Source organism: Delphinapterus leucas, chromosome 5 (genome assembly GCF_059928025.1).
Source record: "Delphinapterus leucas isolate spDelLeu-1000000601 "Yukka" chromosome 5, BTC_Dleu_Yukka2, whole genome shotgun sequence".
Classification (NCBI taxonomy): domain Eukaryota; kingdom Metazoa; phylum Chordata; class Mammalia; order Artiodactyla; family Monodontidae; genus Delphinapterus; species Delphinapterus leucas.
The window spans coordinates 74,793,113-74,806,469 of record NC_143133.1 but is presented as its reverse complement, the minus strand read 5'-3'; the positions used below and the strand labels follow the sequence as shown (position 1 = coordinate 74,806,469).

At 36.5% G+C, this 13,357-nt stretch overlaps 1 protein-coding gene across 9 annotated transcripts in view; it reads left to right on the top strand.

The window, feature by feature from the left end:
• CLOCK (clock circadian regulator) overlaps positions 1–13,357 on the top strand; it is a 144,962-nt gene that overhangs the window by 61,179 nt on the left and 70,426 nt on the right. For all 9 annotated transcript variants that reach the window (XR_016393289.1, XR_016393288.1, XM_089911942.1 and 6 more), the window contains one exon: positions 12,581–12,672. The gene's annotated coding sequence lies outside the window, so the exon portion shown is untranslated. The remainder of the gene's footprint in view (positions 1–12,580; positions 12,673–13,357) is intronic.

Below are 13,357 nucleotides of genomic sequence, written 5' to 3'. Positions count from 1 at the left end.
CATTGCAACAAAAAGAATAAAATACCTAGGAGTAAACCTACCTAGGGAGCCAAAGACCTGTATGCAGAAAACTGTAAGACACTGATGAAAGAAATTAAAGATGATACAAACAGATGGAGAGATATATCATGTTTTTGGATTGGAAGAATCAACATTGTGAAAATGACTATACTACCCAAAGCAATCTACACATTCATTGCAATCCCTATCAAATTACCAATGACATTTTTTACATTTTTACAGAACTAGAACAAACAATCTTAAAATTTGTATGGAGACACAAAAGACCCCGAATAGCCAAAGCAGTCTTGAGGGAAAAAAATGGAGCTGGAGGAATCAGACTCCCTGACTTCAGACTATACTACAAAGCTACAGTAATCAAGACAATATCTTACTGGCACAAAAAAGAAACATAGATCAGTGGAACAGGATAGAAAGCCCAGAGATAAACCCACTCATCTATGGTCAACTAATCTATGACAAAGGAAGCAAGAATATACAATTGAGAAAAGACAGTCTCATCAATAAGCGGTGCTGGGAAACCTGGACAGCTACATGTAAAAGAATGAAATTAGAACACTCCCTAACACCATATACAAAAATAAACTCAAAATGGATTAAAGACCTAAATGTAAGACCGGACACTATAAAACTCTTAATGGAAAACATAGGAAGAACACTCTTTGACATAAATCACAGCAAGATCTTTTTTGATCCACCTCCTAGAGTAATGGAAATAAAAACAAAAATAAACAAATGGGACCTACTGAAAGTTAAAAGCTTTTGCAAAGTAAAGGAAACTACAAACAAGACGAAAAGACAACCCTCAGAATGGGAGAAGATATTTGCAAATGAATGAACAGACAACGAATTAATCTCCAAAATATATAAACAGCTCATGCAGCTCAATATTAAAGAAACAATCAACCCAGTCAAAAAATGGGCAGAAGACCTAAGTAGACATTTCTCCAAAGAAGACATACAGATGGCCAACAAACACATGAAAAGCTGCTCAACATCACTAATTATTAGAGAATTGCATCAAATGTACAATGAGGTATCACCGCACACCAGTTAGAATGGGCATCATCAGAAAATCTACAAACAACAAATGCTGGACAGGGTGTGGAGAAAAGGGAACCCTCTTGCACTGTTGGTGGGAATGTAAATTGTTACAGCCACTATGGAGGTTCCTTAGAAAAACTAAAAATAGAATTACCGTATGACCCAGCAATCCCACTACTGGGCATGTACCCAGCGAAAACCATAATTCAAAAAGACACATGCACCCCAGTGTTCATTGCAGCTCTATTTACAATAGCCAGGTCATGGAAGCAACCTAAGTGTCCATCGATAGACGAATGGATAAAGAAGATGTGGTACATATGTACAATGGGATATTACTCAGCCATAAAAAGGAACGAAATTGGGTCATTTTAGAGATGTGGATGAATCTAAAGACTGTCATACAGAGTAGAGTAAGTTAGAAAGAGAAAAACAAATATCATTTATTAATGCATATATGTGGATCCTAGAAAAATGGTACAGATGAACCAGTTTGCAGGGCAGAAATTGAAACACAGATGTAGAGAACAAATGTATGGACACCGGGGGGGGGGGGGCGAAAGCATTGGGGGGGGGTGGAGTGGTGGTGTGATGAATTGGGAGATTGGGATTGACATATATACTCTAATATGTATAAAATGGATAACCAATAAGAACCTGCTGTATAAAAAAATAAATAAAATTAAAAAAAAAACAAGAAATAACAAGAAAGTAATAATACCAGAGCAGAAAACAAGCTCTTCTCTGAAAACCAAAAGGGGAGCTTCTGTCTTCTCAATCCTGAAAAAGAAAATTAAAAAAATAAAGCATTCCACAAAGGCTGGGATTGATTAATCTTGTTTCGACATTTGTTTGATACTTATAAATTATGCCATTTTTGTATATGGTGTAGCCCATTAAATAATTGTCCAAAAAGGAAAGTATGCTCACATATTCATTTGGACGTTAAAACTTTTGCCATTCGGAAAAGTATCCATAGAGCCTGTTGCTTATAGCAATCAAGTTTGACCTTCAGTTGCAGTTGAACTCATGCAACTGGAATTCTCATCTACATTATTTTTCAATTCCCTTGAAGAAACATGAAAGGAAAAGATAGTTCAGATAGTTATGAACTTCCGAATGGTGATATAGTCTTTTATGTGTTGCTAGATCAAATTATTTAACGTTTATCCCCAAAAGATACTTTGTGTTCACCAAAGAGATTTCTTGGGTCATGGGATGTGGTAGGCAGAATAATGGCCTTTCAGAGATGTCCATGTCCTAAGTTGCTGGAAACTGTGACTATGTTAGGTTAAATGACCTTATAATGGGAAGATTGTCTTGGATTATCTGGGTGGGCCCAGTGTAATCAAAAGGGTCTTAATAAGGGAAGAGGGAAGCAAAAGAGATGGCAGCCTGAGGAGGACTTGGTCTGCTGGTGGATTCGAAGATTGAGGAGGAGATCCACGAGCCAAGGAATGCAGGCAGCCTCTAGAAGCTTGTAAAGGCAGGGAAACATTTTTCTGTTCAAGTTTCCAGAAAGAAATGCAGCCCTGCTGGCACCTTGAGTTTAGCCCAGTAAGACCTGTGTTGGACTCTGACCTACAGAACTGGGAGATAATAAATTTGTGTTGTTTTCTTCCATTAAGGTTGTAGTAATTTGTTACAGCAGCCACAGGAAGCTAATACATGGTACCTCTGTTTAGTTTTCCACTAACATGCGTTTTACATGTTGATTAATTGAACCCTAATGTGAATGACAATGTGATTTCCTGCAAAGATCAATTTTAGTTTAGTATATTAAGAAGTCATTTGTGTTGATAATATGCTGGACACTGATGGGCAGACCTTTGTGTACCCAGGGATCTTTAGTTTCTCCTTCACAGGAATGGTGACATGTTTAGTGTGGCCAGAGAATAAGGAGTATGTATACAGTGAAGGTGGAGTGGGAGATGAGGCTGGAGAGAGAGAATGAAGCTAGAAAGGAAAATTGGTGTCTTATAATGTGGCAGAGCAAGTGATCTTCAGAAGCCGTGGTTTCCTTCCACCTGTTCTTTAATATTTGTATTATTTGTGCCTCTATTAGTAAATGCTGTAAATAAGTTGGAATTATAAGATGTTTTTATTATCAGCTTGACTTTAGCCGTATTAGAGTTGTAAGCAGGTTGCATTTTGCCACAGAATGGCTCATGGAATGGCTTATCTATATGTTAAATATACAAAGGAATCAATGGCAAAAAGGAAGCCTAGAGTTTAGACAAACATGAAAAAGAATTGTTTCTGATAAGGAATAATGAACAACCTGACCAACAGAGACTGTTACTATCTCAACCTGACCAACAGAGACTGTTACTATCTCTGATGTCCCCTGACCATCTCAGATAAACTTGCCTTGCTCCTTCGTACCTTTTATGGGATGAGAAACTGTAAGTGCTCAGCAACGATTAGGAGGCTAGGACAGGTTAAAAAAAAAAAAAAAAAAAAAGACATAGACATAAATAAATAAATTAGAGCTATATGGCCAGTTAGAAAAAAATGCTTGTGGTTTTTTGTTTTTGTTTTTTTTTTGATGGGTTTGAATCAAGCAGATCACATGCTATCCTAGCCCTTGTGTGAGATTCAGAGGGATAAAGTGCTTGAAATTGAAAATATGGAGGGGGGCGTGTGATTATTGCTAATGGTGAATTCTAGAGTAACTCCAGGGGAATGAGTGGGAGGTAAGTGCAGGATTGTTGGAGGAGAGGAGATCAGGGAATTGACTGGCCAAGATGTTGGGAGGATCATTTATGTAGATATCAAAATCAAAAACAACTACAAAAGAGGTATTGGAGAGAGACAGCCCTCAGAGAAAGAGGGCTTATTCTGGGGAGTTATGAATGCTTACAACAAGCAAATGGAAATAACTGATATAGTCTGGGGGCATGAGATTCAAAGCTGGGGGATTTAGGGAGGGAGAGAAAGAATAATTCAGAAATGACAATGAGGCCCTCACACCAGGGCCTTAACATATGAGACATGGGAGCGAAGAACAGCTATCACTTGAAAGGCCTGGAGATAGAGCAGAACTCCTGGAGGAGAGCAAGAGATCTGTTGGTGCAGGAAACGTGAAGCGGGTGTACAACAGCAATATTGAGGAAGTAGGATATTTTGCTAATGGTATAGTGTGAGTTCCAGAGGACACGATGAAAGGATTTTGGAAATTGGGAAAGAAAGGGGAAAGGGGTCAATGTGGGGATATACAGAGTATATAGGGACAAGAGTCTAGGTGATGGGGGGTGACCTGAGAGTCTTGGGCCGCTCTTGGTGACTGAAATAAAAGGAAAGTAGGGCATAATGGGATTAGTCTTGGTGGTTTCCTAGGTAGATTATTGTAAATATGGAGGGAGAGAGGGTTTGGGAAAGGCAGATTTATCAAGAGCAGCCAGAGATTTTAGACCTGTATTAAATTTCTGTTGTCATAGAACAAGAAACTTAGAAACTACCACAAACTTAATGGCTTAAAACAGTACAAATTTATTATCTTACTGTTCTGCAGCTTAGAAGTTCCACAAGGGTCTCATTGGGCTAAAAGCAAGGCGTCAGTAGGGCTGCATTCCTTTCTGGAAGCTTCAGAGGAGAATGTTTCCTTGTGTTTTCAAGCGTCTAGAAGCTGCCCCTATTCCTTGGCTTGTGGCTCTTCTTTCACCATCAAAACCAGCAACACTGCACCCTTATGACTTTTCTGTCTCACAGCTCTCTGACCACAGCCAGGAAAGGTCTTCTGCTTTTAAAGACTCATGTGATTACATTGGACCACCCAGATAATCCAGCATAAACTACTCATCTCAAAATCTTTAACCTTGATCGCATCTGCATAGTCCCTTTTTGAAACATATTCACAGGTTTCAGGGATTAGGGCGTGGCCCATTTAGTGGGGCCATTATTCTGCCTACCACAGGGTCCCGTCTTTCTTCCTGTGGATACTAGTGTGAGGCCTGGTGCAGGGTGGTATAGGTTCAGGGTTACGGTACATGGTTCAGTGTGTAGTTCACATTGAGACTCAGGCTTGGGCTCTTCCTGCAGCTTCAGATCTTTTATGGGGCTCATTTGAGGCTGGGGACAGTCTCAGGCCTCAGTCTCATCTCAGAAAAGGGTTAAGGTGCTCATGTATTCTGTGGACCAGATCAGTCCATCACATGAAGAGGGAGCTCAGACATTATTTGAAGAAATACATTAGTTGAATAATTGCAGTAGTCTTGTGTGCCACTAAGAGAGCTGTATTAATTTTTCAGTTTTTGTTTACTTAATGAGGCTTCAAAAATACCTCACGTTTAGACATCTGGCAGTCTAGAATTTTGGTAGCATTTGATGTTTGTATTGAGGAAGCATCTTCTTTGGTTCTAAGAGGTCTGATTCATGAGACTTTGGTGTGAGGTGTGTTTCTTGTTCTTACTGTCAATTTTAAATTTAAGTTGGTCTTAGAAACTGCTGTAGAATCAAGAATGTTTTTCATCTTGCTAATATTTTATATAGAGGTGGACTAATGTTCCCATTCAGTATTGAATAAATTGAGAACTGTTAAATTTCATCTTTACTCATATATTAAATAATTAATTTTAGAAGTATTTCAGTCTTTTTTTTACAAGTTAAGATTGTTCTCTTAGAAATACTTACCTTTTTAGCTATAATACAAACAGTAATCTGCAGAAGCAAGTTTGAATTTTTCATAAATGGTAATAAATATAGTTAAGGATTGTTGGGTTTTGTATTATGCCAGTCAATTAAATTTCAGCACTACTTTTAATTAATGTTAATAGATCCATCCGTCCCAGAAAGATCTGTGATATCAGATTGAACTAACCTAAATTCCAAAGTAGGTCAGTGGGTCAATAGGTTATTAGGTTAGAAAAGGGTTTATTGTGGTTTCCATTTTTTAAGCCCAGGTTCTTGAGTTAAACCTTTTTAATGAATAATTTAAAAATTATCAATAATTAGATTAAATTTAAAGTTTTTTCTTTAAGTTACATGAACAGTACCTAGGAAAATAGTCTCTGTTACTCATGTTTTTTAATAGTAATGTGTTACTTTGTTACTCATGTTTTGTTCTCTGGAATGGATAACATGTATCTTATGTTCTTATGGTAGCCAGGGCTCTAGTATTGGACAGTTAAAAGAAAACATTCAAAAGGCAGAAGTTAAGTTTTTCTGATTATAAAATAATACATGTTCTTGGAAAAATTTTAGAAAGTGCTAAAGAAAAACTAAAACTGGAAAAAATCCATAAGCAAATTACTCAGGAATAACAACAGTTGGTACTTAAACATATTTGGATTTATGTTTGATACATTTTAATGCCACTGTTAACTGCTGTTGGATGTTTAAATCTTCCAAGCTTTACTATTTTAAATAATAGTGCAATGAATATAAAACTTTGGCTGCATCTCTGATTATTTCCTTTGTTTTTCAAAATGAAATTACTAGGCCAAAGGACGTAAGTGTTTGAATTATTGACACTTCTCATCAAACTTTTTTTAAGAAAGGGAGTCCTAATTTACTCTCTTAAAGCATTGTTCAGTGTCTATTTCATATCTCCATCACCAAACTTATCAAACTGTTATTAAATGTAATAGACACTTTAGAGTCACTTTCTTCTCCACAGTGCAATGTTGGCATTGTCAACTTCTTAAAGCACTCTTTTCCTTTAATTTTAGTGACAAATAATCCTTCCTGGCTTTCTTCTATATCTTTGGTCCTTTTCCATCTAGTTGATACTATTATTAACACTAATCATACTTAAAATTTATTGAGCATTTGCTGTTTTCTATATACTGTCCAAACGTGTAACATAGTTAATCCTCAAAAGAACTGTATGTGGTAGGTACTACTATTATCTCCATTTTAGAAATGAAAAAAATGATGCACAGAGATTTAGTGACTAGTCTCAGACTCACAGCTAATAAAGGGGCTGATCCATAATTCACACCCAGGAAATGTTTCTAGAGCCATTTCTTTACATTGTTGCTCTGCCGCCTCCCCATTTTACTAGCTACTCTTCTGCCTGTCTGTAAAATATTAATTTTTCATCAGGTTTCAGTCTTAGCCATTTTTCCCCTAATTTTATATGTTTTTCCTAGAGAAGCCCATCTAATCATTATCTTCAATTTACCTATTTACGTCGATGGCTCCCACTTTACATCTTTACCCAGTTCTTTCCTGAATGCCAAACCCACATTTCCAACTGCCTACTGGACATGTTTCCTCTTGTATGTCCCATAGATATCTTAAACATAACATGTCTAAAACTGAATCCATCATTAAAAGTGTTTGTGAGGTATTTGTTACATAGTGATTAAGAGCATAGCTCAGGCTAAACTGTCAGGGTTCCTATCTTAGCTTTACTGCTGATCTTGGCCAGCTTACCTGTTCTCTTTGTGTTTCGGTTTCCTCATCTGTAAAATGGAGATAATAATAGAGCCTACCTCATATGATTTTTGAGTCTTAAATGAGAGAAAACTTTAAAGAATGCCCAATACATAGTAAATGTTCAATAAATGTTAGCCACTGCTTTCAACATCTTTCCCTCACCCTACCCTCCAACTTACTCCTCCTGTGTTACCTATCAACCCACAGATGTGTCCAAGCCAAAATTTGAGTGATATTCTTGTCTGCTTCCTGCCCCCAGCTTCTGTTAATCAGTCACCAGATTCTGTCTAGTCATCTCAGGATCTATTAAAATTCCTATATTTCTTTTTATAATCTCTGCTTCTGTATTATTTTACCTGAACTATTATAATGCTCTGCTTCTACTAGTCTCTCTAATTCTAGTCGAGCCTACTTCCATTCCATTCTCTGTGTTGTAGCCAGTATGATGGTTCAAAAGAACAAATGTCTATTAACCTCACTTTCCTGCTTAAAACCTTTCAGTGTCTTTGTTGAGGGGGCGGAGGTGTTGGGAGTTACCTTCATGTGACCTTTCACGATCTACCCACCTCACCATTATCATCTCTTACTACAGCCTCTGTTACCCCCTGTCCTTAGGTTTTTGCCCTAATCATACGAAACTACTTGTAGTATTCTAAAATCACAGTTCCTTCTCATGTCTCCAGACCTTTGCATATACTGTTCTTTTGGCATAGATCAAATTTCTCTATCTCTTTGCCTGGTGAACTGTTATTTTATTCTTCAGATCTCAGCTTACGTATCAGTTCTCCAGGAGGCTTCTTTAACTTCTTTGTCACTCCCAGTGTGTTCAGAGAGCACTTTGTGGGTTCTCTGGGAAGTGCCTCAGTTGTAGTGGCTGTGTCTATTTCACCGTTTCCAAACTACAGTCAGCGTCGTATCGGACACTTACTTGTATTGGTACTCAGTAAATATTTGCTGAATGATAAATATATGAAGTCGAATTTTTAAGGAATCACTAATATTTAACTATAATATGTTTTTACTTAAGTTTCTTTGATTTCTAGCCAGGAATAATTTTTACATTTATTAGCCATTTGTTTTCTTCGTGGCTCCTCGTTTAGTTATACTCTTTGTTGTTTGTTTGTTTGTTTTTAGCTGGGTTTTAACCTTTTTTCAGATAACTTTTAGAGACCCTTATATGGTAAAAATATTAACCTTTTGAAGTGCTGCAAATATTTAAGCCTTTTAATTTGGCTTTAAAGGGGGAGTTTCCATTTGTGTTTATTTGGTTAATAATTGGTGTCCCTATATATTATATCCTTTAGTCTTCACAACAGTTGCCTTAGGTAAGAAATCTGAGGCTTAGGATAACTAAGTAAATTGTCCAAAGATTTTCATCCATGCTTTTCTGACTGTAAACTCATGGTCTTAACTTCTATACTTACTCCTCCAGCATGCTGGATTTGTTAGGTGCTTTAATTGCGACGAGTAACTCGATCCCAAAGTACTTAAAACCAAGTAGGGCAGTAGGATATGCTTCTGAATTTTGCTTCATGCACATTTTAGGAATTAAGTTCTATTGCTATGGTGTTTTTGACTCAGACCTCTTACTTTTATTTGAGTCCGTAATCTCCAGGGAGTTTTTTCTTGTTGCCATCAAAAAAATCCCTTTTTGTACTCAAAAATACCCCCTCTTTTTTTTGCTATCAAAAATATCCCTCCTTCTTGCTGTCATATTATATATACAGCAGATTCTTGGTGTTTTAAAAAAATTCTAGAATGGACATTGGATGAGTCAAGCAAAGTATGAGGGTAAAGTTTTGCATTAACTTTGGTGTGGCAAGGTTGGGTCTTGGGTCTTGGTTAATTCAGTTATTCACAATGGTTATTGAGTTTTTAGTATTTGTCAAATATTCTGACAGGTCCTAATAATAGATGAATAAGTGAAGCTTCACTCCTGCTTCGAAGGAGCTCATGATTTAGAAGAATGTTAAGAATGAGAATGTTATAGTGATATCTCAGTTCTACAATGAGAAATAGTAAGAATACAGCAATTCCTGATTTTCCTTGTTAGTGAAAACATTTCTATCCGAAACTGACAAGTTCCTGAAGTTCTTTCCACACCAGAAATTTTACTTTTTGATTAAATTTATTCCTAAGTGTTTTATCCTTTTGATGCTGTTATAGATGACATTGTTTTCTTAATTTCCTTTTCAGATTGTTTGTTGTTAGTGTATACAGAAATGCAACTGATTTTTGTGTATTTATTTTGTGTCCTGCTATTTTTTTTTTTGCGGTACACGGGCCTCTCACTGTTGTGGCCTCTCCCATTGCGGAGCACAGCCTCTGGACGCGCAGGCTCAGCGGCCATGGCTCACGGGCCCAGCCGCTCCGCGGCATGTGGGATCTTCCCGGACCAGGGCACGAACCCGTGTCCCCTGCATCGGCAGGCGGACTCTCAACCACTGCGCCACCAGGGAAGCCCCCTGTGTCCTACTATTTGATGTTTATTAGCTCTAACAGTTTTTTTTTGCTAGACTCTTTAGGGCTTTCTACATATAAGATCATGTCATCTGTGAAGAGAGATAATTTTACTTCAAACTTTCCAATTTTGATTTCTTTCACTTCTTGTTGTTCTAGATAGTACTGTGTTGAATACAAGTAGCGAGAGTGGCCATCCCTGCCTTGTTCCTCTAATCTTAGAGGAAAAGCTTTCAGTTTTTCACTGAGCATGATGTTAGCTGTGGAGCTTTTCATATATGGCTTTCATTATCTTGAGAAAATTGCTATCTATCCCTTGTTTATTTAGTGTTTTTACGATGAAAAGGTATTGAATTATGTCAGATGCTTTTTCTGCATTAATTGATATGATCGTGTGATTTTATACTTTGTTCCTTAATGTGGTGTATCACATTAACTGATTTTTGTATGTAGAACCGTCCTTGTACCCCAAGGATAAATCCCACTTGGTCATGGTGTATGATCCTTTTAATATGCTATTAAATTTGGTTTGTTAATATTTTGTTGAGAATTTTTGCATCTATGTTTATCAGGGATATTGTAGTTTTTCCTTGTGGAGTCTGTCTGGCTTTGGTGTCAGGGTAATGTTGGCTTCACAAAATAAGCTTGGAGGTGTTCCTTTCCCTTCAATTTTTTGGAGGGGTTTGAGCGGGATTGGTGCTAATTAATTCTTCTTTACATGTTTGGTATAATTCTTCAGTGAATGTTTGGTCCTGGCTTTTCTTTGTTGGGAGGTTTTTGATTACTGATTCAATTTTCAATTTTCTATTTCTTCATGATTCAGTCTCAATAGGTTCTATATTTCTAGGAATTTATCTGTTTCCTCTGGATTATCCAGTTTATTGGCACTTAATTGTTCGTGATAGTTTATTATGATCCTTTGTATTACTTGGTATCAGTTTTAATGTTTCCTGTTTTTGTTGTTCTTTGCTAAAAACACTTTTTTTCTGTTGTCTTATTTATGCTCTATTTTGTTTCTGCTTTAATCTTTATTATTTCCTTCCTTCTGCTAACTTTGGGCTTTTTCTAGTTCCTTGAGGTATAAAGTTAGGTTCTTTATATTTGACATCTTTCTTCTTTTTTAATGTATTTACCACTATAAACTTCCCTCTTAATGATGCTTTTGCTGCATCCCATAAGTTTTGATGTTTTGTGCTTTTGTCTCAAAGTATTTTCTACTTTCCATTTTGATTTCTTCTTTGACCCATTGATTGATTGTTCAAGAATGTGTTTAATTTCTACATGTTTTGAATTTTCCAGTTTACCTTGTATTACTAATTTCTAGTTTTATTCCATTGTGGTCAGAAAAGATATTTGATAAAGCATTTCAATCTTCTTAAATTTGTTAAGACTTGTTTTGCTACCTGATGTGATCCATCCTGGTGAATGTCCCCTGTGCATTTAAGGAAAATGTGTATTCTGCTCCTGTTGGGTGGAATATTCTGTTAAGTCCATTGGTCTTTAGTGTTGTTCAAGCCATCCATTTTCTTATTGACCTTCTCTGTCTAGGGTTCTGTCCATTATTGAAACTGGGGTATTGAAATTTCCTACTATTACTGTGTTGTTGTCTGTTCCTCAGTTCAGTTCTGTCAACCTTTGCTACAAATATTTGGGTGCTTTGATGTTGGGTGTATATATATCTATAATCGTTATATCTTCCTGATAAATTTGACCATTTTATTATATAATGTCCTTTTTGTCTCTTGTGACAGTTTTTTACTTAAAGTCTATTTTGTCTGATGTAAGTATGGCCATTTGTGCTTTCTTGGTTACCATTTGCATGGAATATCTTTTTCCACTCTTTTAGTCTCTGTGTGTCCTTAAATCTAAAGTGAGTCTTGTAGATAGCATGTAGTTGGATCTTGTTTTTTTTATCTGTTTACCTACTTTGTCTTTTGACTGGCAACTTTATTTCATTTGCATTTAAAGTAGTTACTGACAGGGAAGGACTTATTGTTATTTTGTTCATTGTTTTTGTCTGTCTTGTAGCTTTTTGTCACTTTTTTCCTGTCTTGTCTTCCTTTGTGTTTCATTGTTTTCTTTTAGTGACATGCTTTGATTCTTTTCTCATTTCCTTTTGTGTATCCTGTATAGATGTTTTCTTTGTGCTTACCATGGGTCTACATAAAACATCTTATAGATTTAACAATCTATTTTAAACTGATAACAATTTAACTTCAAAAACTCTACTCTTTTACTTCTCTCCCCCACCACACTTTATCTCTGTCACAAATTGCATCTTTTTGTATTCATTATATATGAGTATTCATTAACACATATGTGTGTATTCATTAACATATTTTTATAGCTATACTTATTTTTATACTTTTGTCTTTTAACTTCTATAGTAGAATTAAAAGTAATTGTTGTAGTTTTTTTATTTTTAAGTTATTTTCTTTTAGAGACAATTTATAGAGTTTAGCATTTGTTATATATTGGTTTGGCCAAGAAGTTCATTTGGTTTTTTCCATAAGATATTACAGGAAAACCCAAACAAACATTTTGGCAAACCCAATATATTTTTGTGACAAAGTTATAAATTTTGTTATGTTTCAAAATTATTTTGAAACCTTCTTCATGATAAATGTCCATATAAGTTGAGTAAATCTAACACATTTTTTTCTGGTTTAAACAGAATTCTGAGACTGATGGTCAGCCGTACAGAAGAATACATTGAACTTACAGTTTTCTGAAGAATCAGTTCAAAAGATCCCCAAAATACAAAAGGTAATGAAAGGGTTGTATCTTGGAATGTACTTTGAAATGACACTTGCCCAGGAAAATGGGAATTACAACCAACCTAAGAGAAAAGATTTGAAGATACTGACATTAAGAATTTCCTCAATGAGGACTTCCCCGGTGGCACAGTGGTTAAGAATCCTCCTGCCAAGGCAGGGGACACGGGTTCGAGCCCTGCTCCGGGAAGATCCCACATGCCGCGGAGCAACTAAGCCTGTGTGCCACAACTACTGAGCCTGTGCTCTAGACCCTGAGAGCCACAACTACTGAAGCCTGTGCGCCTAGAGCCCATGCTCCACAACAAGAGAAGCCACACTGCAACGAAGAGTAGCCCCCGCTTACCGCAACTAGAGAAAACCCGCGCACAGCGACGAAGACCCAACACAGCCAAAAACAAATAAATAAATTTATAAAAAAAAAAAAAAAAAAAAAGAATTTCCTCAGTGAAATGTCCCAACCTGATATCCTTAAAATAAAGTTCACAGATCCCATCCTTAAATATGAGCTGTAGCCAAAGATCACTGGACATTTTAGGAAAGCCTCTTTTGTGAGAGTCAAAGACCAAACCAAAATAGAAAATACCAAGTTAGGGGAAATGGAGACCAGATAGGCAGGTAAAAATGGAAAGAAACACAAAACTGTCATTTAATAGTTTGAGAAATAAGAGGAGATG